The 27931-nt window shown below is 47.1% G+C and overlaps 1 long non-coding RNA gene across 3 annotated transcripts; it reads left to right on the top strand.

Annotated features, from left to right (window-relative positions):
- Positions 1-1583: 1583 nt before the first annotated feature.
- Positions 1584-24021, top strand: LOC116575390. Of its 3 annotated transcripts, XR_004279750.1 has the most exons (5): positions 1584-2408; positions 21454-21611; positions 21654-21801; positions 21889-22034; positions 22396-24021. It is a non-coding gene; the product is annotated as an uncharacterized LOC116575390 (long non-coding RNA). The 3 variants fall into 3 exon arrangements; XR_004279748.1 differs by lacking the exon at positions 1584-2408 and having other exon boundaries at positions 21048-21611; XR_004279749.1 differs by lacking the exons at positions 1584-2408; positions 21654-21801 and having other exon boundaries at positions 21048-21611.
- Positions 24022-27931: the final 3910 nt, after the last annotated feature.

Genomic DNA, 27931 nt, shown 5'->3' with positions numbered 1-27931 from the left:
GCCCCGACTGCAGTGATTTTTGACAAGAGCTCGCCTTCCCTAGGCAAATCTCGCCGAACAGTTTAAGCTCACTTGAGGGTTCTTCCTGTGGGAATCAAGATCCTATGGGAACCAAATGTCTCTTACGTTAAGTTAGTGAGATTTCAGGGTTTATTTATTACTGCATGTTATTTATTACTTACATGTTAAACATTCAGTTTGTTTTATTTTTTTATTATTATTTTTTTAAAGATTTTATTTATTTATTTGACAGACAGAGAACACAAGTAGACAGAGAGGCAGGCAGAGAGAGAGGAAGGGAAGCAGGCCCCCCGCTGAGCAGAGAGCCCGATGCGGGACTCAATCCCAGGACCCTGAGATCATGACCTGAGATGAAGGCAGCGGCTTAACCCACTGAGCCACCCAGGCACCCACATTCAGTTTGTTTTAAAGCTGCTAACTCTAGGCCATCTCTTTGGTCTCACAAGTTATAATGGTTTTGAAAAGGTAAGCGGTGTTAACTCTTCTCAAAAGTAGGGGTGGCAGGGCCCTCCGCATTTCCTTGACTAGATGCAGTGAGGGCTGTGATGTGATCTCCAGATTTCTCAGGATAGCCAGAGATTCTGGAGATCACCATCATCACTCAGCTTATAGAAGCTGCTACTTTGTTGTGCAAAGCATTTTGCTATTACGTTTTCGATAGACCTGTCAGGGAATTCAGTTGTGTTCATTTTTTAAAACAAAGATGCTCAGCATTCCTGTATGACCCAAAGGAAAGGGGAGACATGTTGTAGAGATGTCTGGAGGCTTTCATTGTGTCCCAGCCTCCCTTCTTCCCTCGGAATATTGGGGCCAGTGACTGATTCTGACCACCGGACTGTGAAAGGCAGTGATTTGTGTGACTCCCAAGCCCAGGCAATTAAGAGCATCGTGTGCCCTCCTTTCTCTCTCCTTCTTGTGTGGGTGATCATGGAGTATTTATCAAGATAGTGAAATCATAGGATGGAAGAAGCTTGGATGCTGGAGTCACCAAAGGGAGCTGTGAAGATTTGTTCGACACGCAGTGGTTGCTGAGTAAGAATCAAACGTTTCTTACGTTAAGCTTCTGAGATGTCAGGGTTTGTCTATTACTGCAGCATAGTTGAGCCTATCCTGGCTAATAAAGGCATACATTTCTCCTCCAGTTGACTCATAGGATGGTTGCTGCCTGATATGTATTTAAACAAGATCGATCTTGTCATATATATTGATCCACCTTCCAATTCCTGGTGTTTAGGCTTTGCCTTGAAATTACTTTGAAGCAGCAGACTTGGCTTGAATCCCAGCTCTGTTACCTATTTTTTGGTAACCCTAGACAAGTTGCTTTGCCTCTCTGAACCTCAGCTACTTCAGTGATAACACGTTGAAAATGATTGGGCTTTTGGGAGACCCATCACTTACTTCCTTATTTATAACTTTCAGCAAGTGGACTCCTCTTTCCCAGTTTCAATGCCCTTTCTGTAGGAAAGAGATAATTGTGCTCCATGTCAGCTAAATTTGCCCGAAGGAGTGCAGGGAATAATATAAGAGCCCAGCAAAGGCACTTAGTGTATTTTAATCTCTCTCTGTCTTTCTTATCCACTGAGATCCCTTAGTTTTTCCTATCACTCTACTTTATTCATTTATTTATTTTTTCCTGCTTTCTCAATCCTTAGATCAGAATATTACTTCTTTTTTGAAGAGAACTTGGACCCTTTTGGGGTCACTCCAGTGTCGTTGAGAAGGAATCAACTTTCTAAAATAACACAGAGCAGGTTTGTGTCTGTGTATGTGTGTGTTCACACTATTTACACCCTAGTATGGAAAGGAAATGGCTCTGGAAGCCAAGGGCAAAGTTGAGTCCACACCTGAAGAACATACTTAAATACACTGATAAAGCCTGGAGGACCTAATCATTTGTCTTGAAGAAAACTGAAACAGTCACACTGATAAACGGACCAACTGAGAACAATTAACATCTCAGTCACTTAAGAGAAGCCAAACAAGGACAACTTCAGTGGGTTTGAAGGTGAGAAGTCATTCAAACAGAAACTCAGACCACAGGATTCCTTGAGAACAGAACATGTAGAACAAGGTCTTACCCCATGCTCCTCTAAAGCAGGAGTGGAGTATGTGCAGAACAGAGTTTTGGGCGGGGTCCCCCATGGGCAGGGCTGGTGGTGGGGGACAAGAACGACACAAATGACCTCATATGGCGATAAATTGAGTTTATGTGCAGATTCTTTCTTTTCTTTCCTTTTCATTATTTTTGCTTGAACTTTGTGGTTTTCCTCGGAGAGATTGGCGCCCAGAAGGAAGGGTAGAAAGAACCAACTGACTGTTCTCAAAACAAAACAAAACTCAACAAAGCCTCTTTCTTCCTCAAGGACTATTCCCATGGAAAGTAAAAAGTGAGTCCACTTGGAATTACCTGACTGCAGAAACAATGCCACTTTTATTAAAGGGAGTTCGTTTTTTTATTCACCCAAGTTAAATATGGCTCCGTAGAACTGCCCAAATCTTCAGAAGGGATATGGCCCTCAGACTAGAGACCACAGCCGAGAAATGTAAGGCTGAAAGAAATATTTTTTTTGAGGGAACCAAAAACAGTGGTTTAGAATGGAGCCACTCTTCTCAAATTATGTTCATAGGAAGATCTGTCGTTCAGATACCACTGGTGAGAAATGAGACCTTGTCCAACAGCATTTTCTACAGTGTCCTGGAATTGGGCAATTACTTTGGTTCTCAGAGTATTTTAAACTAGCCCAGCGATTTTTTAAAAGCACATTTGGGTTTGTTTTGGGGTTCTGAGTAGTGTTTAATAGAACACATTTGTGGGGCACCTGGATGACGCAGTTGTTAAGTGTTTGCCTTTGGCTCAGGTCATGATCCCAGGGTTGTGGGATCGAGCCCCACATCGGGCTCTCTGCTCCGCGGGGAGCCTGCTTCCTTCTCTTTCTCTCTGCCTGCCTCTCTGCCTACTTGTGATCTCTGTCTGTCAAATAAATAAATAAAATCTAAAAAAGAAAAAAAAGCACATTTGGGTTTGTTTGGTGTTTCTGTGTAGTGTTTAATAGAACACATTTGTGGGGCGCCTGGATGACGCAGTTGTTAAGTGTTTGCCTTTGGCTCAGGTCATGATCCCAGGGTCTGGGAATGGAGCCCCACATTGGGCTCCCTATTCTGTGGGCAGGCTGTTCTCTCTCTCCCACTCCCTCTGCTTCTGTTTTCTCTCTTGCTGGGTCTCTCTCCGTCAAAATAAATAAACAAACAAACAAACAAATAAATAAAATAAAATCTTAACCACCCCCCCAACATTTATGTTGAAATGGGCATGTTTGCCAGCTTTCCCTGTTAAAAATGTGCATATCATCTTTGGACTCATGATGAGTAAGGAAATCACATTGTGGCACCATGGAAAAGAATTCTGTCCTGGATAAGGAGAGCAAGGGATTTTTTTTTTTTTTTCTCTAATTCAAGGCAAGTATGAGGAACCTGTTATCACTTGTTCCTAGTTCCATATCATTCCATATCTCAGGAGTTCCCAGAACATGATCACTCAGGAGGGGCACTCTGGACTTAGCCCACAGAGCTTCTGGAAAATACAAGGTTTGTATTTTCAAAATACAAGGTTTGTATTTGCAGGGAACCTTGAAGTTAGGGTTAACAAAGCCTCAGGTGGGCTTGTCCCCTCCTTGAGAATTCATACTCTCTCTGTTTTTTTTACTCAGGTCTCTTTGGTGAGAAAGTAAGTGATAAGTCTTGGTGTGGATCTTGACTACAGTGTGTAGTAAATAGTATTCTTCTTCTTCTTTTTTTTAAACAAAAGAAATAACTAGGATTTGAAGAAACCCAGATCATTGCTAAAAAGATTCAAATGGACAATATGTTCTTTGGGGACAAAAACTCTGTCTTGTTCACCATTTCATCTTCTGTACCAAGCACAAGGGTGTTCAGTTAATGACCACTGAAGAAAGGGAGGTCAGAACCATCTATCCGACATGCCGTGTTAGACAGCTCCACTCAATGTAAAGAGGGATGCCGACTGCGGGGTCGTTTTTCCTTCTCTGTTGCCTCAAGATGAACACAAAAAGATATTTTTATGTTGAAAGAATTTTATCCATAATCCCCATGAAAACATGGGCAGGAGAACTAACCAGCACGGGTGTTGACACACTTTTGAGGCATTTTGCAGCCCTGATCTCTGTACTACGTGTTCAGATTCCTTCACGCAGAGAATCGGTCCCACGTGGCTCCTTGCACCCCAGAGGCCAGCCGATCTGGTTGCTGCATGATCAGTGTTTCTCAAGAGCTCTGGGCCGACTCCTGTTTGTTTGTCTCCTGCCCTGTCCATTGCCTCCCATAGTACAAGAGCCTTCATCTGGAAGGCTCCCGTGGATGCAGAAAATGTCTGCTCCCAGGAGATACACTGAGGAAAATGTGTAGCTGTGTGAGACACACTATTTAGTCCTTGAGACACTTAGAAACAAAAAGGGAAAAAGACACATGTAGAAACTGTTCTAACACAAAATGCTAAGTGAGAGGAAGGGGGCGGAGAACCAGTGTGCAGGCGGCCAGAGGCCGATGGCGACCAATGGGGACTCTGGCAATTCTTTCCTGGTTTTGGTGCTGTTGTCATGGGTGGAGGAACATCACAAAAACGAGAATGTTACCCAGTGTGTGGACCCTGTGTGTCCTTTTAGGAATGCCCTCGGAACAAATGTTCATCTGGCTTCGGGACCAGGAATAAGTCTGCTTTTTCCTGAGCAGTGGCTCGTTTTCACCTTGATTGGGACTGGATCCGCATCATTGGCTACTGAGTTTGGGACCACAGCGCCGGTCAGTCACTTAACGTATGCAGAGCACGACAGCCAGATTCCAGAGTCTGTTGTAATTTCCAAGCCCTTGGAAAATTTCTATCTTTCCTCCTTAACACCCTTTATGTCATGTTTGCACTAATTTTTAAATTTCCATGGATACTTTTGGTATAAGGCTGTAAGAAAGAATGACATGATGATAATAATCAACTGCCCCCGATCTGGGGAGGGGTCCCCTGAGCTGGCACATGACAGAGTGGGGTGACTCTGACAGAGGAAGAGGGGGTTTCAGGGAAGATGAATTGTGCATGAGAAAGCAGAAAGCTGTGAAGCGGCCGTGGGTTCTGGCTCCACTGCAGTGGTATGAAGGGTATTCATATAACAACACATTGCTTCCCCCTTCACATGATCTTGCTCTCCCTGAGTGCATTCTGGATATTTCTAATGCAGTCTGTTACGGTGGGCAAGCAAGACTCGTGGGAGGTGATCATACAGGAGCTGAATTCGGCCCACCGTTCCTTCCTGTTAAGTCCGCTCCAGGGGCCTATTAATCCTCCTGGGGCTGGAAGAAAATGTAGGGCGGCCCCAGAATTGTTCTGGTCCTTTTTCATTTCATCAGCAAATAGTGTCTAAATGGAGGAATTAAAATGTCTTATCCAATACCACTCGAAATTGATTAAGGTAGAGGCTTTTGTCTTCCTCTGGCTCAGGAGGGGAGTCTGCAGGTGGGGAAGGGGAGAGGTTGGCTCTTTCTGTCATTTGCTGGTTCTCCCTTCTGAGCCTCCAGTGTGGAGTTCAGGGAAGGGGGCGGAGTGGGAACACTGACCTGGACACGGCACACATGTGTGGGCCCAACTTCTCACCCCACCTCTTGCTTCAGCAATCAGCACAAGCAGAAGCAACCTCGTAGTCTTTGCTTTCTGTCGCAGGGCTGCCTTGTTGTCACCCTGCTGGGTGCCAGAGGACGTCCTGGTCTTTCTGATGTATGCCCAGGGGAAGATAACCCCACTGGACAGCAGTTTACTCATGAGGGTGGCAGGTGGGGATCTAATGTTTCTCTCCCCATGTCTCAGAAGGTTGATACTAAGGAGGATGCTACAAACTCCTAGAAGGTCCCCAGTGCGGAAACTTGGTCACCCACAGAAAAATCAACTCAGTAATGCAACAGGGGACAGCTTCCTCCCCATGCCCTGTTGGACAATTCCCGGAATCCCCCTCCCGTGCCTAGTGGCCATGTCCCATAAGGCACTACCTTCATGGAAGCCATTGTCTTAGCTATGCCTCTTGGAGGAACACAGGTTAAAACAAAAATCTAGCGATTAGATACCTTTTTCAGGTTTCTCAGAAGTTTCGAGCTGACCCTTTTGTATGTGCTTCCCTGGGAATTTTAGGGAACGCTGTCACTGGGAATGTGTCATTTACACTTCCTGGATGGGACAATTGCATCTTTCTTCCCACGGATGCCTATCTTCTTCCTTTGCCCCGAGCCAGGACTAGCTACCTAACTCATGGGACCCAGTGCAAAATAAAAACGCCGGGCTCCTTGTGCAAAAATTAGTAAGAATTTCAAGATGACTGTGGCAGAGCGTTAAACCCAAGTGTAGTGGGGAGCAAGGCCCGGCATGATTGCGTGAAGCTGACCCTGCCTCTGGCCTGTTACATTCGCCGTGCTTCTAATCTGAGATGACGCCACAGCAGGCCTATTTCACGGAGACGCTCCGTCTGGTCCATGGGAAGCCCACATCCTTTGTCCGGCATTTGCGGATTCGGCTGCTTCAGGGAGCCTTTTCGCCCTTAGGCTTTGCATAAGTCACATGCAGTGTGCTGAATACTTATATTACTGGCCTTCAGGATGGTTCCTGATGATCCTAGCCTCTTGATTTTGACGCTCTCCCATACAGAATTAGGGCTGAACTGTGTGACCCGTAGAATACCGCAGTTGGTGACTTCTGATTCTAGGTCATAAAGGACACGAGCGCTTTGACTTTGGTCCCTTGATTTTCTCTCTCTGGGACTCAAGAAGCCCTTTGGAGATGACATCATAGAAAAGAATTGTCCGGAAACGAACACCAACTTGCTGGCCATGTGAGGGAGCCACCTTGCAGGGGACCCTCCAGCCGCAGGCCAAACCTTGGATGACATGGCCCTGGATGACCTTTGACCACAGGATCTGAGATCCTAAGCCAGAGCTGGCTGGCCAGGCTGCTCCTGAGTTTCTCAAGCACAGAACCATGAGAAGTCACCAATTATTACTGTTGTTTTGAGCTGCTAAACTTTGGAGTGACAGGATGTGCAGCAAAGGATAACTCTTTGTCGCCTCTGGGAGAGAGATGGTGGGATATTTTAGGTCTGAACAACTAGGATGACCCAGAAGAGAAAAGCTCTAGTTTCTGGTGGTACTGATCTCTTTTATATGCTCATTTAAAAAAATATTTTATTTATTTATTTGAGAGAGAGAGAGAGAGCGCACTCGAGTGCGAGCACGGGTTGGGGGAGGGGCAGAGGGAGAGCTAAAAGCAAATTCTTAACTGAGTAGAGACCCTGATGCGGGGCTCGATCCCAGGACTCGGGGATGATGACCAGAGCCGAAGGCAGGCTTAAGTGACTGAGCCACCCAGGCGCTCCTCTATGCTCAATTTTGTATGAGAGATTTAAGCAATTTATATGCAAGTCTTTGCCACTTATTCTGATTTTCTTTTGCATCTTGTTCAAATACCTTATTCTAGAATATGTCCTCAATTTATTTATTTATTTATTTATTTAATTTTTTCTTTCTTTCTCTTTCTTCCTTCCTTCCTTCCTTCCTTCCTTCCTTCCTTCCTTCCTTCCTTTCCTTCTTTCTTTCTTTCTTTCTTTCTTTCTTTCTTTCTTTCTTTCTTTCTTTCTTTCTTTCTTTCTTTCTTTCTTTCTTTCTTTCTTTCTTTCTTTCTCCAGTTATATTTTCCGTATCTGACTTGGAAATCAATGGGACCGATGTCTTGATGAGAACATTTTCCTCCTGCCTGCCCTCAAGGATACCATCTCTGTGAATTGGTTTTGGGAAAAGTTCTGCATGACAGAACTCAATTGATTTAGTGTAACGATATCCCTACCACAGTCAGATTGGGTAGCCGTGGCCTTGGAAAACCGAGGAGTCCAAAACAGTAGGAATATTCATTATACAACAGAAGTCTGGAAACCTGCCCACATTCTGGGAAAAAATCTCTTAGCCAAAGAACTGAAACTTCTGTTCATATTTGCATGAGTAAAGTTCCAAAAAAAGTCTCTTCTCAGAGAGAAAGAGCGAGAGCGAGAGTCACTTCTGCAATTCTGACCTAATTCTGCTAATAAGGAATTTATTACTAAGGGCCAGATAATTTATTTAGCATCTAATCACAGATGTATTTCCCCACAACGAGGACCTAGATGGGGCATTGGGGAACTGAAGTGCCAGTTATCATACTTCCTCTAATGATCTGTGTGACCCAGTGTAACACGCATGACCTCTCCGTAGTGCAGACTCTGTCTCTGTGTGAGTCTGAGAATATCTGTTGACCAGAGATAAACTATCACGGGGCTTTGAAATGCTGTAAATGCTTTACCTCTTTGAGGTTTCATTATTATTTTGTCTCTCATATTTAGAACTGTTTTCTGGAAGAGGGAAGAAAAATGGCTTATATGACATTATACAAACATTAAAAGTCAAATAAAAAACAAGTCAGGGCATAATGACTGTTAAGCCAGTTTCTGTTAATTGAATCATATTTCCCCACCGATTTGCATAAAGGATGATGATTGGTTTCCATGGGGGCAGGGGGCTTGCAGCGAAGCAGAATCACACTAAGAAGTGTCGAAAATCTCTAAGCAGTTATTTTAAGATTCTGAATAGAGGCCAGGAGTACAGTATGACAGTAAACATATTGGGTTCTTTGCAGAAAGGTCCACCCGTGGGGAGATATACATTTAGGCTGGGGGCCTTTAGATAATCAGGAGATCCTCCCAACTCTGAAGGAAGGGAAATCCTGCTAGTTAGCACAGGAATACATCCCGCCCCCCCGCACCCAGAGAAGAGAGGTAAATAGATGTGTAGAAGTGGAGGTCTGGTTGGTAGGACACAAATTCAGTAGTTTCCAGAGATAGTGTTTCCCTGAAAGAAATGAGGGGCATATAGGATTGTTGGAATAGCTGGGTGGGGGAGGACATTAGGGGACACCAGCACGGCCAATCTCATCCCGGAGCACCCAAACGGGTTCTCATGAACTCCGCAGGGCAAGAATGTCTGGGAAGCTCCCCCCACCCCCCAGTCCTCCGATCATGGCAGGAAAGCAGTGGTTCTCAGGAACCCTCTGGGAGGCTGCTGTGAATCTCTCCGGCCTGGCTGCTACCGCCTCCAAAGCAAAGGGCCCGTCTCTCCTGGGCCCTTCAGATCTCGCCGGCCCTCTCATTGGCCAGCTCTCTCTGGGAACCACTGGGGGAGGGGCATCCTGGGAGAGGAGCCCTGCTTCTTTTGTGCAAAGTGGACAGAACTTAGAAGGAAGGGAAATGATGCCGTTTCCACAAGAGACCTTCTGGTGCAAGGGAGAAGCCAACTAACCGTAGGATACTCCCCAGTGTGCGCTGTTCCCAGTGCCGGCCCTACCCACACGGTCTCTGTGAACCCAGCAGCCACTTCAGGAGCGAGCTAGCACTCATCCTTTACCCTCCTTCCCACCTCCCCACTTTATTATTATTTTTTTAAAATAAGGGCTAAAACTTTGGGTTTAGAGGCCTAGGAACAACTGGGATGTAGCCATCAGGACACAAGTCTGAGTCTATATAAGGGAAAATCTCATGTTCTTTTCGCATCTGATACATCTAAACTAGTGGTTCAGACTTTGTTGCATCAGAAACACCTCGAGGCATCACTCCACCCCCAGAGTTTCTGAGTCAGCAGGTCTGGGGTGGGACCTGAGATTTACATTTCTCGCGAGTTCCCAGGTGATGCTGATGCTGCTGAATTAGGGACTCGACTTCGGGAACTCTAGAGCAGGCAGACAACACAGAGCAGACAACTCTGCGTCTTATCTCAGTTTGCTGGTGCTTGGAGTCAGGCAGATCCTGTAAAATACTAACTTTGCTTTAATTATTCTTACTGAGCTTGCGTATGGTCCCTATCAAGTAGCACCAATACCCACGCTTGGCTATGCATGTGTGAGTTTTTGTGTTGTGTGTATTTTAGCCCCATAGCCTTAGCAGGTCATCACACAGCTGAATGAAAATGGGTGGGCTCGTATTTCCGAGTGCTGCCTTATTTAGAAACCAAGAAGGGTGCCTGGTACTGTGCGTATTTTCCTGATTGAGCCAGAATACCAAATTAAACTTTCGAGTTGATGATTTATTTATTATTTCATTGTGAGTTTTCAAAAATCAGCATTTGATAAGTACATGGCCCAAATCATACTTCGGCATTTGTGGAAGTAACATCAGCCTTGATGAATTATTTGCTTATTCAGTGAATATGTAATTTAATTCTATAGAAATTGCATGGCAATTTAGCGTGCATTAATGAGTGGATACTGTCTCATAGCTTAATGAACCTGTCATCCTTTTAAAGGAGCGGAACATTTAAGGAATTAACAATCAACTGAGAAGAAGTCGATTCAGAAATTTAATGGGCGCACCCAAACTTTTAGGAAGGCTTTCAGGCAAGGATTGACAAGATTTCAAACACCCAGGTCAATCCCTGAGGGTAGCCGCTATCTTTCTTTGGAAAGAGTTAGAAAGACCCACGTGAGCACCCAAACAATGTCTCCCACTGGGTAGAGGGCCAGCTGTCACTCAACTTCTGGTGGTCTGCATCTGTCAAATGGGAAGTTTGAATTCTTATCTTATGGGATCGTGGTAAAATGAAATGAGATCATGAACAGATGTAAAAGTTTTGAAAGGTAACTGATTCACAATAGATCGATATGATTTTATAACATTGTAACGCTACTCTTTACCTTAGCAACAGTTTCCCTCTCTTTCCTCCCTCTCTTTCTGTGGTCTGTCCTCCCCACCCTCCCGCCTTTCCGTCCTTCCTTCTTTCCTCTCTTCATTTATTAAATAAACATTTTTTTTCCTTTTCCCTCCTCCTTCTTCTTCTTGCACTGACTAATTTATTTTAAAGGGTACACTTCGGGAACAGCCAGATGGAAGCGCTGCATAGGGCGGAGTATGGGCTGGTGGCGTGGAGCTTCCTGTCCCCTCCAGGCATGCCATTTTCCGAGCAACCACACATTCACCAACTTGGAAGCTCCTCAATGAACATTTCTTTCAGGAATCTGAGACGACCCGTTTTTTTGCGGCAGAAGATTCAGCCATTCTGAATCACTCTGCCCTCCCCATCCACATTACCCTTCTCCCATCTCTGTGCACATCGTTGTCCTTCTGTGTCAAATTTCTCCTTAACCCTCAAGATGTAACGCATCACCTCCTCTGTGAAGCCCACCATGATCAACTTTGAACTATGGCAGAGTTCAGGGCTGTTGCCTGCATCCCCTTCCATCTCGGTGCCTACTCCCTTGCACTGAAATTGTCTGTATTCATAACTGTCTTCTCCAAATGCAGAAGCTTCTTGAGAAAATGATTTTCTTGAGAAAGGTAACTTTGGTGCCTGTTCCAGAGATAAGAAGTTGGTGAACAAGTGTTTTTTTTTGTTGTTGTTGTTGTTTTTGTTTTTTTTTTTAATTTTATTTATTTATTTGACAGACAGAGATCACAAGCAGGCAGAGAGAGAGAGGAGGAAGCAGGCTCCCTGCCAAGCAGTGAGCCCGACGCGAGGCTCGATCCCCAAACCCTGAGATCATAACCTGAGCCAACGGCAGAGGCTTAACCCACTGAGCCACACAGGTGCCCTCCCTGGGCACTTCTATTGGACACTTGGAGTTATTGAAAATATCCATCAACACTTATCGCACAAAATAGATGTATTGGCTTCTTTTAGACTTTTGAACTTCAAGGTTAATTCTTTCATTAACGTATTTCCAAGGCTCACAATGGCATTATTACCATCCCAACCTGTCTGAGCTAACGCTCCAGGATGCTGAGTGCCTGCTATGTGCTAGCTCCCAGGGATACAGCACTAGGCGCCGTGAACCCCCTTCATCTTCAGCCCCATTTTAACTCTCATTTTAACTCTGGTAGGGATGAAGATGGGGTGGGCGGCTATGTGTAAAGTACTGTGCTTAAATGGTTGTAATGGGAGGCTACAGGGAGTTCAGTTTTATAAGACTGAGGAAGACAAGGTACAGGGCATTAGGAAATGAATGACAGACCTGGGGAGGACAGAGTACTGGGGGGACGGACAGACCTGGGGAAGGAAAGGACTGTGGATTACTCACACTAAAGCTGCCGATCTTTTTGGTGCCTCACTCCAATCCTCAGTTGCTGGGGTGGCTGGCTGCCCAAACTGAGAGTTGTACCTTTTTTGGAGCATTGCCTTCTGCCAATAAGCCCGTCTCCCTGAGAAGCCTGGGAGGTTGTTAGCTCCTTGCAGGTGGCTACCTCCTTCCCTATGGGTCCCTCACGGCCAGTGACAGATCTGTGCCTTGTTTCGAGGTGAGGCAGGTCTGTGGTGCCATTCACCGTCCTGAGCTCCCCGTGGGGTTGGTCTGAGACTGGATTTCAGTTGACGTCACCACTTTGCCCTTCCCCTGCCTCCTCCTCCTCTTTCCTTCTCCCCGCAGGTCTGTCCCAAGAGCATTTCCCCAGGAAACCACTGATGCAAAGGACCCCCATCTTGGACTTTGCTTCCAGGGATTCAGGCTTAAGACAAAAGGACAACAGCAAAAACGACAGTACTGCTACCAATAACTTGATCTCCACGGTGTTGCCTGGGAGCACTTAGTGAATTCTTACAAAACCCCGTGGGTTGTCATCCCCATTTTGCAGACGAGGATCAGAGATCCTCAAGGTGTTTTGCCTCCGTTCACACAGTTGCTAAACTGGGAGGCAGATCTGGCACGTCTGTCTTTGGTTTCACCACGGAAGGCACTCCTTGGCTAGTGTACCAGCACACCTCCAGCTCCAAGAGCTGCTTGCGGCAAGGAAAGATCTGCAGGACTCTGGGGCATTCCTGAGTTCTGAGTCCGTGTCCTTGGTGGGAACAGTTGGGCTGGGAGTCAGGAAGCCTGATTTTGGGTCTGGGTCTATGCCTAGTGGCTGTGCGATGGCTTCTCCTTGGGTCTCAGATCTTTTACCTGCAAAATGGGACCAACAGTGGCTTTGTGGGGTTATCATGAGCATTTTATGAGAATGTGCATTCCTTACCCCTATGCCTGGTGTTCAGCAGGTGGTGAATTTATGTGGCCCCCGCCATGCATGAGGCCATCTGACAGCAGGTGCAGAGGCTGGTCCTAAGGGTCGGTGTGGCAGGAGCACTGGTGAGCAGAGACATGAGCTCTGGTCTTATGGCAGACACCACTTTATGTTCAAGTTTCTTTTGTTCTTTGGTTTACTTTTTTCTCCTCAAAATGTAGCTGCCCAGGGCTGGTTTGGGGGCTCTAGCATGATTCTCTGCAATCTTCAACATGTGGTTTCTCCTGCAAGGTCCAAGAGACCTGCCTGGGAGCCAAGAGAAGGGAAAGAGAGATGGACCTCCCCTCTCCGTAAGGACAGTTCCTGGAGAACATCCCATTTGTACTTCTATTCCTTTGAGAAAAACTTAGTTTAGGTATAGCTATACCTTTTTGCTGAGAGGCTGGAAGCTGGGATTTTATTATTGGAATAAGAAGGGCAAGTAGCAGTTTCCAACTCTGGGGAGAATCTGGTGTTTCGATGGGGGTCCCAGCTAGGAAGTCCTCATGTACCCTCACTATGTGTTGGCCATAGATATTATCTTTGTTTATTTTCATAGTCACGATGAGGACATGCCCATTGAACAGAGTAGTTGGTTCAAGGGTGGAATTCGGATGTGATCACAGCCAGGGAAGCCCTCGGGAGCACACACAGACTGCTATGCTGTATTGCAGCACCCAGAGTGGAGAAACACGGTTTGAACTCATGGATTTGCTGTGGACTAACACATGGACTTGTTTTGAGAGGTTTCAATGTTCCCATCTGTAAAATGGAGCTGACACACATACTTAGCGGAGTGGTTTTATGATCAAATGAAATAAATAACAACCCAGGACAGCTCTTTGTCTACAGGAAAGTGCTCAGAGAAAGACCAACTGATTTATTTATTCCTTCCTTCCTTCCTTCCTCTCTTTCTTCCATTTTTAAAAAATGATTTATTTATTTGATAGGGAGAGAGAGCAGGGGGGAGGGGCAGAGGAAGAGGGAGAGGGAGACTCCCAAGCAGACTCCACGCTGAGCATGAAGCCTGATGTGGGGCTATATCTCGCGACCATGAACTCATGACCTGAGTCAAAACCCACAGTTGGATGTCAACTGACTGCACCACACAGGCGTCTCAAGACTGACTGATGACTTTTAGTGACCACGGGACTCTGAGTTCCAATGGGAGTGGAGACAGAGGAGCTGGTATCACCTGACTGTCACCTTCCAAAAGATGGGGATGTCTGCATGAAGTGTTATTTTGGGGATGATCCTCAGGCGGCAGGCTGCATTCGCTAGTAGTTCAGTCCCCTCCCTGTGGGGGAGAACCACGCCTGGCAGGAATGCTTTGCCGTACTGTCCTAGGCAGCAGGAAGAGCAGGGCAGACAGGCAGAAGAGGAAACAGATGCAGGCTGCAGAGGGAACATCTGCCGTGTCACTGGGAAACCCCGCCTCCGGGAGCAGGCTCAGGAGGGTTTGCTCACTGAGTCTCGCCACATTACTGCGGGCCACTTCTAGGAACATCAGCAAAGGCTTTGTCATTCTTTGCTCTTTGCTTGTCATAGACGCAGGACGAGAGAGGGCATCGGCACGGCTTCCAAGGGGCTTGGAGTCCAGGGCTCTGAGGCAGCAGAGGCTCAAGGACTAATTGTAGTGAGTCTGTGAGCGGCTTCTGGCTTGTGCGGCCAAAGGTTTCTCAGCAGCTGCTGCTAAAGTGGTTCTGTGTGATGCTGTCTCTGTAAACTGGGCCAGTGGGTCAGTCGGGCTTTAATAGGCCAGCTAGACTCCCCATATTTACGTGTAGGGCCAGATCTGGGGCAGGAAAAGATTTGGACAAAAAAACCTATTTAGACCTTTCTGTGCTGATGCTGAGGGCACGGACAGCTGTTCATTATTTATGGATCCCACAACTGTGTTTCGCGCAGTAACCTTATTTGAGCATACAAATAAGTGAAGGATAAGAGAAGAAAACAAAAATGCATTGCCTTTTTTCTTTTTTTTTCCTTCTCCTCCGAATGAAAGGTAGGTGAAGCAGTTTTATATTTGCTGAGTCCTAGCTGGCCTATTACCCAGGCAGCAGGAATTAGAATAGATTTAATCCTCTAATCCATACTAATGGAGACATTAAAATGCTGTTTATTAAATTATCCTTTTGACGTTTTAAATATATCCTACTGCAGCCTTGCAGGGGAAGCGTTGGATAGCAGTAATATTTAGCATTTCATCCATGTTTCCTGTAATTGGGCCAGGCCCTGGGCTGAGTGACACACATGATCTCGTTCGGTCCTCGCTGCGAGAGCATGAAAAAGCATTGATGTCAACTCCCATTTCATAGATGAGAAGCTGGAGGGATGGGGAGGGTAAAAAATACTTTGCCAAAGCTCCTCCTGCTGAGAGGTAGGAAAGCTCCGCTGTTCTCCGAGAGTTCATGCCCTTGGCCAGTGCACTGTATTGAGCGGGGAAGGGGAGGTAGGTCCCCGCAGCTGGGTGGTGGGAGGTCCCTGTTTCCGCTGCGACAGGAGCTAATCTTGGCTGGGTGCCCGCTGTGTGCTGAGCCCAGAGCGAGGCCCTTTGCTTACACAATCTCATTTTGCATCCCGAAGAAATGCTCAGGGGTGGATCCACCTCTGAGTGTCTCTAGAACCTTCCCTAGCAAAAAGAGTCTTGAATTTTTAGAATTTACGATTTGAAGTAACAGAACAACTTTCCTGACATCTGGACCCAGGAATGCCAGTAAATGAGTTGGCTCGTTCATTTGTTTACGTCAACGTTTATTTTTTGAGTACTGACTGTGCCCTAGGCGCTAATACTTTATAAGAGAACATGACAGGCAGACTTCTCCCCTCAGGAAGCTCATGGGAACTATTTGCCAGCATTGGGGAATATCAGAATTACAGAAACAATCCCATCTTAAGTCCTAATTTTAAGGGGAGAGATATAGAAGGCAAGAACTTCACTACAGCATGGGAAGTGCTCTGACAGAGGCTGGAGGCCAACAGAAACTCCATGGTAGCTAGTCTCCATGATGGCCCACAGTGGTCCTCACATCTTTCTGTTTCATGCCCTATGTAATCAATTATCTCTCCCACCAGTAGGGCTGACCTGTGTTTATTGCTGTTTTAAGACATTTGTTATGCAGCAGTACACAACTGAAACATTCAGGAACACAGTCTGGGAAGGAAGGGGATAGTAATCATGAAAGGCTTCCTGGAAGAAGTGGTCATTGAGCTGAAGAACGTCCTGAAGGCATTTTCTTGAAGAATGAGGAGTCCACGTGGCAGAGAAAGGGTGCTGGATGGTAAAAGCTTTCTAGGAAAAAGGAACAATAGGTTTTAGTTCCTGGTTTCAGCTCAGTTAGGGATGGTAGGAATGCTTACCAGGCCTAGGCAGGGAATGCAAGTGAGTGAAGCAGACCCTTTCTGTTGTGGGATACTGTGCATGGCGGGGGCAGGGGGATGGGCAGCGGATGGCCTACGCCTCTCAGCTTCAGCTCATTGCCGCCATACCAGAATACAGGCCCAAATTTGCCAAATCTTCCACTGTGTCAGGATAAGTCCAAAATTGTACTTTAGTATAAAATCTAATTTTCCAAAAGCAGCCAACCCTGATCTGTCAGTGGCCCAATGTCCCCCATCTGCAGCCTCTTATTCCAGAACTCCTTATGAGTCTACAGGAAACTTAGTTTCTCTTTTCTCTCTCTTGTTAAAGACTTATTTATTTATTTATTGACAGAGAGAGACCGCGAGAGAGGGAGAACAAGCAGGGGAAGTGGGAGAAGGAGAAACAGGCTTCTGCTGAGCAGGGAGCCCGATGCAGGGCTTGAAACCAGGACCCTGGGATCATGACCTGAGCCGAAGGCAGATGCCTAACAACTGACCCAAGGGTCCTGAAACTTCGGTTCTCTTGAGGGCTGATCATAAACCTTTGTCTTTTGCCTCCTGCTTAGCCTGAGTCCAGGGTGACCGGTGCAATGATGACCCGCGTCGATGGTTTTCTAACTGGTGTAGAGTAGCACCTTAGCCGCACTGAGCTCTGGTGGGAGGAAAGGAAGCCAGTATTAGACTTCCAGAGCACATGCAGACTTCCAGAGCACCTCAGCAAAGCTGTCTCAGTGTAATATTCTTATGCCAAAAGTGTGGAAGCAAAATCACAGAACACAAGGTAGCTAAGTACGGTGAGCCCTGTGTGCATTTCTGAAGCACAAAGCCTAGAGGTACACGTCACGGCTGGCTTTTTAAGTATGCCTTTTTGAGATGCTGGTGGGTAGCCTGGAAGTGTCTACACCTTAGAAAGAGGAGCTCTTGAGTTTATCCAGCCCTCACTGTGTCAGGCCTCAGGCTGTATAAGTGGGAGCTCACTTCATACTCACAGCAGCCCGAGCACATTGGTGCCACCACTGTGCCCATTTTACAGAGGAGTAAACTGAGTCCCAAGGAGTTTTTCTGGTTTGCCCAAGGTCTTACAGGCAATAAGCTGCAGGGCAGGAACCTCTTCTGGGTCTGCTCAAAGCCCAATTTACTATCTACTATGAATTTTCCTCCCTGGCATCAAAAAAGAGAGGTCTGTGAAGTTTTTATTTGAGGGGACCTTGCTAGTGACAATGCGACTGGAAGGGGCTGGGCCAGCAGGGAGGGTGTAGCTTTTTCTTTCTTAGAATGAAGTTCTTTCCCTTCCTCTCGCTGCAAGTCACCTACTTGGTGACACCATGGACAGAGACTTAGTGAGGAACGGAATTTCAAGGACAATCCATACATGTGAGATTGAGTCACCTGGTATCCTGAGCTTGTGAATGATACTTGGTGAGTCGGAACACTTTCCCTGTTGGACCAGTACCTTGGTTTGCTGTGGGAGGTGGCACCAAGGAGAGGAAATGTTGGGGGTTTCTGGAGCCTGGGAAATGTGGGTTTCCATCCTGATTCTGTCCTGATTCAGCTGCTAACTTGCTATGTGACCTTGGGCGAGTTGTATGACCTATCTGAACCTTAGTCTCCTCTTTTGTTCCATGGGGACAAGAATATTCAACTCAGTGTCCTGGTGCTTGGCACAGAGCTTGGGATAGATGCACTCCACAAAGCCTTGCTGAATGAATGAATGAATGAATGAATGAATGAATGAATAAACGATTAGGGAAGACTACAGATCGGGTGGGACCTGGAGTGCTTCTGGAGGGTTTCAGTATGTAGACAGGAGGAGCAGGGGAGTTGCGGACCGGCCAGTGAACGAGGAGCAGTGTGGTACAAGAAGGTAGTGTGTAGGGGACAAGGAAAGGTGATCTGGCTTCTGGGGAGGAAAGGGAGGCCCAAGAGAGGCAGGTCCTGGGTACAGACACAAATAGAACCTCTACGGGTCCTTGGATCTCGAAATACCTGGCAAATGTTGATTCAATCTCCAAACCCCTCACGATGATAAGTATTATTCATCTGCTTTCTGTAGGTGAGGAGATTCAGGGAGGAGAGGCGACTTCTCCAGGGCAGTGCTCACCAGGTGCCCCCTCCCCAACTCCACATTTCCCACGCATCCTAGCCAGAGCGCAGTTCGAGGAGGAAAGTGGGGAAACAAAATTAGGTTTCTCAGCATTCCCTCCTCCTACACCCTCATGTACACAGACACAAAACTAGGACAAAAAAAAAAAAAAAAAGTGAAAGTCGTCATAAATTATATTACTTAGAATTTCTTTAAGGCCCTCCGATACATTCTCAGATATACACCTCTCTTCATAGATTTCTGGGACTTGTGGGTGATGCGGTTGGTAAAACTGTCTAGTTGAGTGTTTCCCTGGTATAATTCAGATGTCAAAGCTGGGTTTCATATTTCTCATCTGTAAAATCGGAATCTTTCCTTGGCATATGGGGGGAGGATTGAATGAGTAAAAAGATGTAAATATATGTATATTTTATACATATATATAATTTATTTAATTATTAAAGAGTTTGTGTATTTGTCAGAAAGAGAGAGAGAGTACATGAGCAGGGAGTGGAGGGGCAGAGGGAGAGGGAGAAATGGGCTTCCCACTGAGTGGGGGGCCCAAGGTGGGCCTCAATCCTGGGACCCTGGGAACATGACCTGAGCCGAAGGCACACGCTTAACCGACTGAGCCACCCAGGCTTCCCTTTACACACACACACACACACACACACACACACACATACATATTATGCATTTAATCCTCCCAAGGACATGCTTAATTATATATATATATATTTATATATATATGTATATGTGCACTAGCCTCAGGGCCAGATGCACTGGAGGTACTTGGTAAGATGTGGTCACGATCCTGATTTTAGTGGAGCCCGCAGAACACCCACCCTGATCTTTCAAGTAGCTCTCAGACATTGCCACTCGCATGTCCTCCTGCTAGTTGAATGCATGTGTTTGGCCACTATTTACTGTCCCTTACGCAGTCTCTGGGAATAGAGCAGTGCCCAAGGCAGGCAACAGCTCTGGTTCTATTCTGGCTCACAGCCCAGTTTAGGAGCTGGACATTTAGAAAAAAAGAATCCCATGCTGCAACCTTCCTAGGAATAGGGGATCCGTGATGCTCTGAGAGGGCTTAAGAGAAGGGATCCTCCAAGCCAGAGTGGCAGAGAGGGCTCCTGGAGGGAATGATGCTCTCACTGGGATCTAAAGGGTGATAGATCAGTGGGTGAAGGAGAGAGGCGAGAGCGTGCCCCGAGAGGGACCAGATGTGCAGAAACACACCCAACTGAAGAGATGAAAAGCCTTCATCCAAAAACCACTCCCAATTTCCTTGTTTGGAGTATCAGGCATGTGGAGGGGAGAGGCACAGGTGAGAATCCAGCCTTAGAGGAATGGTTTTCAATGTTCAACAGTAGTACCCACCCTGGAGTCCAGCTTGACAAGGGACAGAGGGAAGGGGCTAGAATGGCTCGGAGGCAGGCTCCCAGAGGCGGCTTGGGAGCTGGGATTTCTGTTATTTATTTGTCAGCAGAAATGACTGAGCATCTCTAATGTGCGAGGCAGTAGCTTTGCCTGTGGTACAGGAAGGAGCAAGAACAGCTCCTTGTCCTGAAGGAGGTCACCATGGACCTGGGCACAGGAAGGTTCAAATGTTGGCCGTGGAATGAGAAAGAATGTGACCGAGTTTTGGTGTCTGCCCATTGGAGCACATTGGTGGGGGTCATGTCAGCAGGGGTGAGCTGTGTTCCCCAAGGCTGCCACAATGGGAAGGTTAAGTCTCTATAATGACATTGAACTAACTAATATTAATCAATAGCGCCTTGCTTTGGCTCAGCACGTCACACCTTGGAAAGCCTCTGCATGAGTTTGTTGGTGAGTTCCAGCAGTTTCTTTAGGAAGGCAAACAGGTACCGTCACCCACATTTAAAAGGCAATGAATTTGAAGCTCAAGAAAGGTGAATCGAGTGAGTCCTTTGATTTCTGTGGGATGGAATGTCCATCGTTGATAACACATACTTGGAGGACTTGGGTTTTCCATCCATTCTCTTTGAACACGCTTCTGTACATGTCTTGCCTGAATCTCCCCAGGATATCCGAAAGTTCACGGCTAAAGATCAGATTTTGGTGCTCATATGAGACCCTCAACATGAGATGCCGTGGGCAGACATCTCTCTCCAGGTCACCTGTAGCAGACAGTGTTTGTCGGTATCCACAGTCACTAGCTTAACAGGTGGGCGGCATTTCTGTAGCACATGGATGGCCAGATACTAGAACATGTAACTGGAAATTTTTGAGAGTGAAAGGGGCTGTGATTCATAATTACCCAGGGCAGCAGGCATGCTCTGGGACTGTCCCCAGCAAACTGGACCGCAGGGTCAACCTACTGATGAGTCATCTTTTTCCCTAACTGGATTCAGATTCTTGCTTGTGTCTTCACTCTTTTCTGAATCACTTACTTATTCATTTATAGAACAGTCACAAGACTCCTGCTCCTCAAGCCAGGGATAAAGTATTCTGGCTTCTTCTTGGTAGAAGCCCTCGGTGAACATTGACTCACTCCCTTGGATAAGTGGATGCAGAGTAACCCGTCGCTTTCATTGGCCACCTTGACCTGTGTTAATGAGTAATCAGAGGCAATGCTCCTGGAGGGTAGAGGCCATGTCTTCTGTGCCTTCCACAGCATGTGGGTCACGAGGAGTTGGGTTCAGGAAACTGTGTCCACAGATACCATCAGGCAGGGCCTTTCAAAGTGGGGCCTTTCAAAGTAGACCCCTCCTGAATAGAGCTGATGGTTCAGCTCTATTAGCTGATGGTTCCCTGGGGGCCCTCCCACTGACCAGTGACTTTTCCCCTTTTCTCTTGCTTTGTTTCTTGTGTTGTGAAACATTCATCATGTGGTAATTAATTGTGGACATTGGTTTAATGCTTGTCCCACCACAGCGTAGGGCCTCGTTCCCACTGCCCGGCAGAAGTGGTGGCTCATGGAAGTTTCTACTGTATATTTGCTTGCTGATTAACTGACTTGAGGTGTGAGGCACAGACAGCTTCTGATGAGAACCCTGGGGAACCGAACTTCTTGGGAGAAGAATGGAGTGAAGGTAGGCCTGGGGAGGGGCTCACAGATCTGGGGTGAGGGACAGAAGGTCCTTCCTTGAGTGGGATATCCACAGAGATGGTCTAGCTAAGGAGAAGGAATGAGATGTCACTTCCAGAAGTCTTCCTGCGTGCCTCGGGTAGGATGGCAACTCTGCGGTAGTCTGCCCCTTCTGCCATCTGCCCTATCCAGAGGTAAGTTTGGCCTGTTACCCAGCTGAGTGAGAGATGGAGTAAGGAGTAGGATTTCCTGTCTGGACTGAATGGAGGCCCCGTTTCTAGGATCCCAGATGTCTTAATGGAAAATGCCAGGGACTGTTGGCAGGTATCTAGAATTTGACCAAGCTAGCAGGAGAACCTCAAAGCTTGGAGACATCATCCCACCCTCTACATATGAAATGGAAGCTTCCAACAGATACCTGGGTCAGGTGAGATTTCACAGCTAGTAAGTGAGGATGTGACTGTCACCTGTCTGGATCTAGAGTGTGTGCACCCCCAGACCCCACTGAGAAGACCCTGACTTCTTTATGCTGGGACTCACCCTGCCAAGGTCCTGGGATTCCTCATCCAGGGACAGCATACATCTGGCATGGTGCCTCGTGTGGACCATGTGTTCGTCAATCATCCTAACCCTAGCTGCTCCTCAATAAATATTTGTTAATTGCATAACAATGAGCAATGTTAATGGCACGCTTACCAGGTGTTTCTAAGAGTACCCCATATGTGAGCCCTGTATCCCTCCCTACCATGCCATGTCGGTTCAGTGATCATCTCTATTCTGTTTTACAGATGAAGAAATCGAGGTGCAAGGGGGTTAGCTACTTGCCGGAGATCATATGACGGGGAGCAGAAGTCCTCGATAGGAGGGACCCCGATTCTGTGATCTTACAGCTCTGCCTTCTGGGGTTTGATATCTTTATTTTGTCATGCCCCTTTCTGCAGGGGTGAGGGGAATTCAGACTGGGGTGGGGGTCTCAGCAGATGGCCATGGAAATCTCAAAACAGTGCCATGGTTATATCCCAGGGGTGGAGGTGGAGGCCTGGATGCCCTTTTCGGGAACTGAAATACACCGGGCTACCTGGTCCTTGAAAGGATTCAGAAAGTATCAGCAGGTTGCTTGTTGCTGACTCAGGGAATTAGGCTGGCAGACCCTGGGGACTCCCAAAGCTTGCTTGTGTCTGCATGTCTCTATGGGAATAAGCCCAGGAAAATCTAGAAGGACACGCTTACTGTAAAACAGAAGACTCCAGGGTCATAGAAGAACCAAGTATGAAGATGTAGAGGACCCAAGACTCTCCCATGTCCCTTTCCTTTCCTTTCTGCGAGTGTCTGTCTGTCCCTCCCTGCACCCCAGCCCGCCCAGAAGGCGGGACCCATTCCTTCATCTCAGCATGCTTCTGCGCCACCCCCCGCCGCAAGCACCTGCGGTGGTGCTCGGCCCATAGAAGGTGTTGCCAACACATTAATCACATAAGAAATGTGAACATAATGTGGCTCATGTATACATTTCCTTGTGGTTTGTGGCCTGGATGTTCTGCTTCCTACCGGTGTGACCTTCACAATGTCTCCTGCCTCTCTGCGTCTACATTTCCTGCTGTGGATTTCATGAGATAATACAGAGTTCAGAACACTGCTTCGCACAGGATGAGTACCCTTCCAGCGTTAACTCTTCCCAATATCAGGAACACACAGCGCATAACACCACCATCTTCCCAACCATTTCCTACATGTGATGGGAGTGCCGGAGTGAGGAGACCTGAATTTGAATCCCTACTCCCCTGTGTCTCGGGTAAGTGATGACACTGCTGTGAGCCTTGATTTCTATATCTGTCAAGTGGGGACAAAGTCTCTACCCTATGGGGTACTGGAGATTACAAGGAAAGTCCCCAGTGCAGAGTGGACACTTTAGCAGGTACCCGGAGGCTTGCTGAGGTCTGGAAGTTGCCCACGCAGTGACAAGAAAGCTGTGAACACCTGTGGCACAGTCCCAATGTCACATGGGAGAAACAGGCGACAAAGAGGCTTGTGGTTCATTTTAGGGCCACTGTGTTCCAGGAAAGCTCAACTTCCTTACCGTCTTGAGCGACCTAAAAAGAAGTCATAGAAGAACCGCATTGGGCCGTCCACCTCACCCTCCCATCCTTTCCCACCAGAATCTTCTTGGCCCTTTGAAAAGGGGCTTCTCATCCTCTTCCAGGCTTTTGTGCCAACTGGATAATCTGATTCCCTAAGGGCAATTCTCTCTGAATTGTAGAGCATCACCTTCCTTTAGCCGCAGTGGAACTTCCAAGCTGCACCAGGCCACCACTGGTCAGTCTGCCATTTGAGGACAGGTCTCCATGGCCCCATGGGGAGGTCCTTGCAGACTTCCCCTGAGTGAAAGGGCAAAGCCCAGGGCGCTCCATTTTTATTATTCTTTTGGCTGCTATTTTTTATTTTTAATTAAAAAAAATTATTTTTTATTAACAGATAATGTATTATTAGCCCCAGGGGTACAGGTCTGTGAATCGCCAGGTTTACACACAACACTCATTTTTATTTTTGAGATGACAGCGCCTAATGCCATAAACCCCCAGTGAAGGGGAGAGAAAGCGTCTTTTCCCTTTTTCCCCCCGTGCCTCCCCCGAACCCCCAAACTGCAAAGCCCAGCCCTCCCGCATGGCTAAGCCTTGGTGCTTTAGGAGGGTGACAGCTCCGTGCAGCCGAGCGGCCGGCCCTCCCTGGGCTTGAATAAAACACCACAAGCCATAATACACATAAAATCCTAATGTGCCTTCAAAATTACCTCATCTTTTATTTAGAGGTTATTCCGCCCTTGTCCTCCTTTATCGCTCTTTCTACGACTGAAGTGGGTGAGCGGCACCAAACGAGGCCATCCCGGCTGCCGAGCGCAGGGAGCGTTTACGGCCCGAGGCCCCAGGAGCCCCTCACTTCAGCCCCTCCTCCCTTCCCCCACGCCAGCCGTTTCCACGGGGAGGCCGCCGCTGCTTCCCTGCCAGGTCCGTCTTTGTGTCGTCCTTCCAAACGTGAATTTTATTGCATTTCCGAGTGCCAGGGAGGCGCCTTTCCGAGAAGCCGTGGTTTCTGAGTGGGTTGCAAATGCCACCGCTGCGAAGGCCGGGGCTCTGGTGCTCCCGGGGCCAAGGCTTCGGCTCGGCCTTTTCAGCGGAGGTCCTTGTTCTCTGAGCTCAGGATCCTTGACATTTAAAGGCCAAGAAGAGCCATGATTTATTCTTAGGCCCAGTTTAGAGAAGGGGGTGGGGAGAAGGGAGAGATGGCTTTTTGCAGGCTGACTTCGCTGCTCAGAGAGTTTAGTGTCGGGAAGAATCACCCGGAGGGATCCCTGAGCCTCAGAGTCCTGGACCCTCACCCTCAGAGGTGTGGGTTCTCTGGGTTTGGGGGAGAGCTGGTTTTCTGCAGCTTGCAGAAATTCCTAGCCGGTGCTCATACAGTGAGCCCACGGACCACACTTTGAGAATCACTGGGCTAGAGAAATGCATGAATTCAGGTGAGGGTGTGTCTATGCATGTGTGCGGGTGTGTGCACGTGTGTGCATGTGTGTGTGTGTGAGAGAGACACACACACACACAGAGACAGTGAGGCAGAGAGATAGCAGAAATACACACACACACGCACACACACACACACACACACACCCCTGCGTCCCCACACACATGCTGTGACTCTACTTTTGTTTTTTGTTTTTGTTTTTTATTTATTTTCTTTTTTTTTTAACCTACTTTTGGAAGGAAATTTCCTACCAAGGGTGAAGATGGGCTTAAATTACAGCAAATTGGAGTCTAGATATTAAAACTGTGAGGACCTGGAACGTATGGTTCATGCAGTTCCACAAGCCTCCCTCTGCAGCGATTTCAAAGGGCGGCTATTATCAGACTTTGGAAATGCCTTTAGCCTGGTCCTGCTGGGAGGCAAACCCTGCCCTCAACATTTCCCAAGCATTTGAAATTAAAAATGTCTCTGAGGTGGGGCAGCTGGGTGGCTCAGTCGTTAAGCAGCTGCCTCCGTCTCAGGTCATGATCCTAGGGTCCTGGGATGGAGCCCCGCCTCTGGTTTCCTGTTCAAAGGAAGTCTGCATCTCCCTCACACACTCCCTCTGCTTCTGCTCCCTTTCTCACAGTGTCTCTGCCAAATAAATAAATAAAACCTTAAAAAAATGTCTCTGAGGATATAACAGCCACTGTCCTTCAGTATGGCACAGTGGTTCCCCACGCAGTCGGGGGTCAGCCTGAGGGTGAGTTAATCTTTGTGATCTCGGGCAAGTCGGAAGACCTCTCTGAGGCTCGGTATCTTCAGCTGGGAAGGAGTTAGAATTTGAACCCACCTCCGAGGGTGTTGCAAGAATGATAAGTGAAGTAAGGCATAGGGAATTCTCCACCCAGACACGGTTGGTCTCAACACCGTGAGCACGGTCTCCTCTCTTGTAGTTCTCCCTTAGATGCACTGGGAAGCTATGGAATCTTTATGATGTGCTAAGCTTTGTTAGGCTCATTGTCTTGTGTAATCATCCAAATTTGTTGAAGTAGCTGTACCATACTATTTTACTGATGAAAAAACAGGTATTTGGAAAAGGTTAAGCGATTCCCCGGAGTTCTTTAGAAGGGACAAAGCTTCCAGTGGGTCTCCTAGCATGACTGGCTTCTCTATCCCCCCACAGGCCAGTTGGAGCTGGAAGTTTCTCCTGGCTCTGCTTTTGGGGAGCTGTGTGATATTAAGGAATGTGCTTACCCTTTCTGGTCTTCATCGTATTAGAAGTGAAAGGATTAGATTAGTCATAATGAAGTCAGAAGGTCCACTAGCTAGGGGCCTAGCAAGTTGCAAGGATTTTTGTTGGACCTAATCAGGTTTCACTGATGTCATTTTAATTCAACAATTTAAAAAATATCTTTTTTTAAAAAAAGATTTTATTTATTTATTTGTCAGAGAGAGAAAGTGCACAAGCAGGGGCAGTGGCAGGCAGAGGGAGAAGCAGGCTCCCTGCTGAGCAAGAAACCCAGTGTGGGACCTGATCCTAGGACCCTGGGATCATGGCCCGAGCTGAGGGCAGACGCTTAGCCAACAGAGCCACCCAGGTGTCCCAACAATTTATAAAATATCTATTGAGCATCTACATGCGTCCAGTGCCATTGTAATTACTGGAGATGGTAAGTGAATAAAATAGAGCAAAGTCACTTCCCTCCCTGAGTTTATGTCCTGCTTAAGGGGTGATATTGAAGGCAATGGCCCTAAACATATAAACACCAAACATATAAACTATAAACAAGTCTTCTAGGGAAAGGAAATAGCAGGAGCACAGGCCCTGAATTAAAAGCAAGCCTAGAATATTCCAGAATCAGCAAGGAAACTAACATGGCTTGCCCTGTGTGAACAGGAAGGAGAATGGGGCCTCCTGGGTCATGGCACAGACCTTGGCCTTTACTCTCAGGGCAAAGCCATTTGTCTTGGTGTGAAGGTTCCCTAGATTCATCTCCAGAGACACGGATGTGAGTATTTCACATGGAAAGGGATCCCAGGAAACACCAGAAGAGAACGTGAGGCAGGAAAGACAAAGAAACCAGTGGAAGAGGAATCGTGGAGCTGGTTACCACCGGGAGCAACTAGAGCTCGGCCTGCTGGAGTTCCAGGCACTAGTGCAGAAGAGGCCTTCATGTTATCACAATTTTCCACCTCCGTAGCTATTGATGGTGGAGGGCTGTATCCAAGGGCTATCACTATCTGGTACCTTCTGTAGGCCCAGCGCTTGGCTGTGTGAGTTTCCCAGCCAGAAAAAGGCTCTGAGGCAGGGAGTTGTAGATAAATGGCCTTGGCTTGTCCAGGTGAATGCAGAAGGGACGTGCCCAGGGCACTGATGTTCCATGACACCACGGAGGGGCTCTGAGCAAAGGAAGGATGTGATCTGAAATATCTAAATGTGTCACCCTGGGCTGGAGTGGGGGGTAGGTGTGGAATAGATTGGAGGCAAGAGGAGAAGCCAGAGGAACAGCTGGAAAATTAGTGCAATAAGTCATATATGATGACTCAGATTGGGCTGGTGATGGTAGAGGTAGGACATTGGCCAACATTTTGAATGGACTCTGTACGCTCCTTTGAAACCCTCATAATGGGCATGACTGTGCCCATCATAGTGCTACATGGCTTCTTACTTAATTTCTTTTCATCTTCTTATGTGCTTGGAGTTGAATTCAACACCTAAATATATTCAAACAGTATGCAAATTTAGCTCATTTGTGCATTGACTCCAGAAAAGTCTGTTAGTCTTCCTTTTTAGGAACAAACATCAAATGCTTCTGACAGCAAGACTCAAAT

Source organism: Mustela erminea, chromosome 16 (assembly GCF_009829155.1).
Source record: "Mustela erminea isolate mMusErm1 chromosome 16, mMusErm1.Pri, whole genome shotgun sequence".
NCBI classification, from domain to species: domain Eukaryota; kingdom Metazoa; phylum Chordata; class Mammalia; order Carnivora; family Mustelidae; genus Mustela; species Mustela erminea.
Note: the sequence above shows the minus strand (reverse complement) of the source record. Positions and strands in the feature narration are given on the sequence as shown.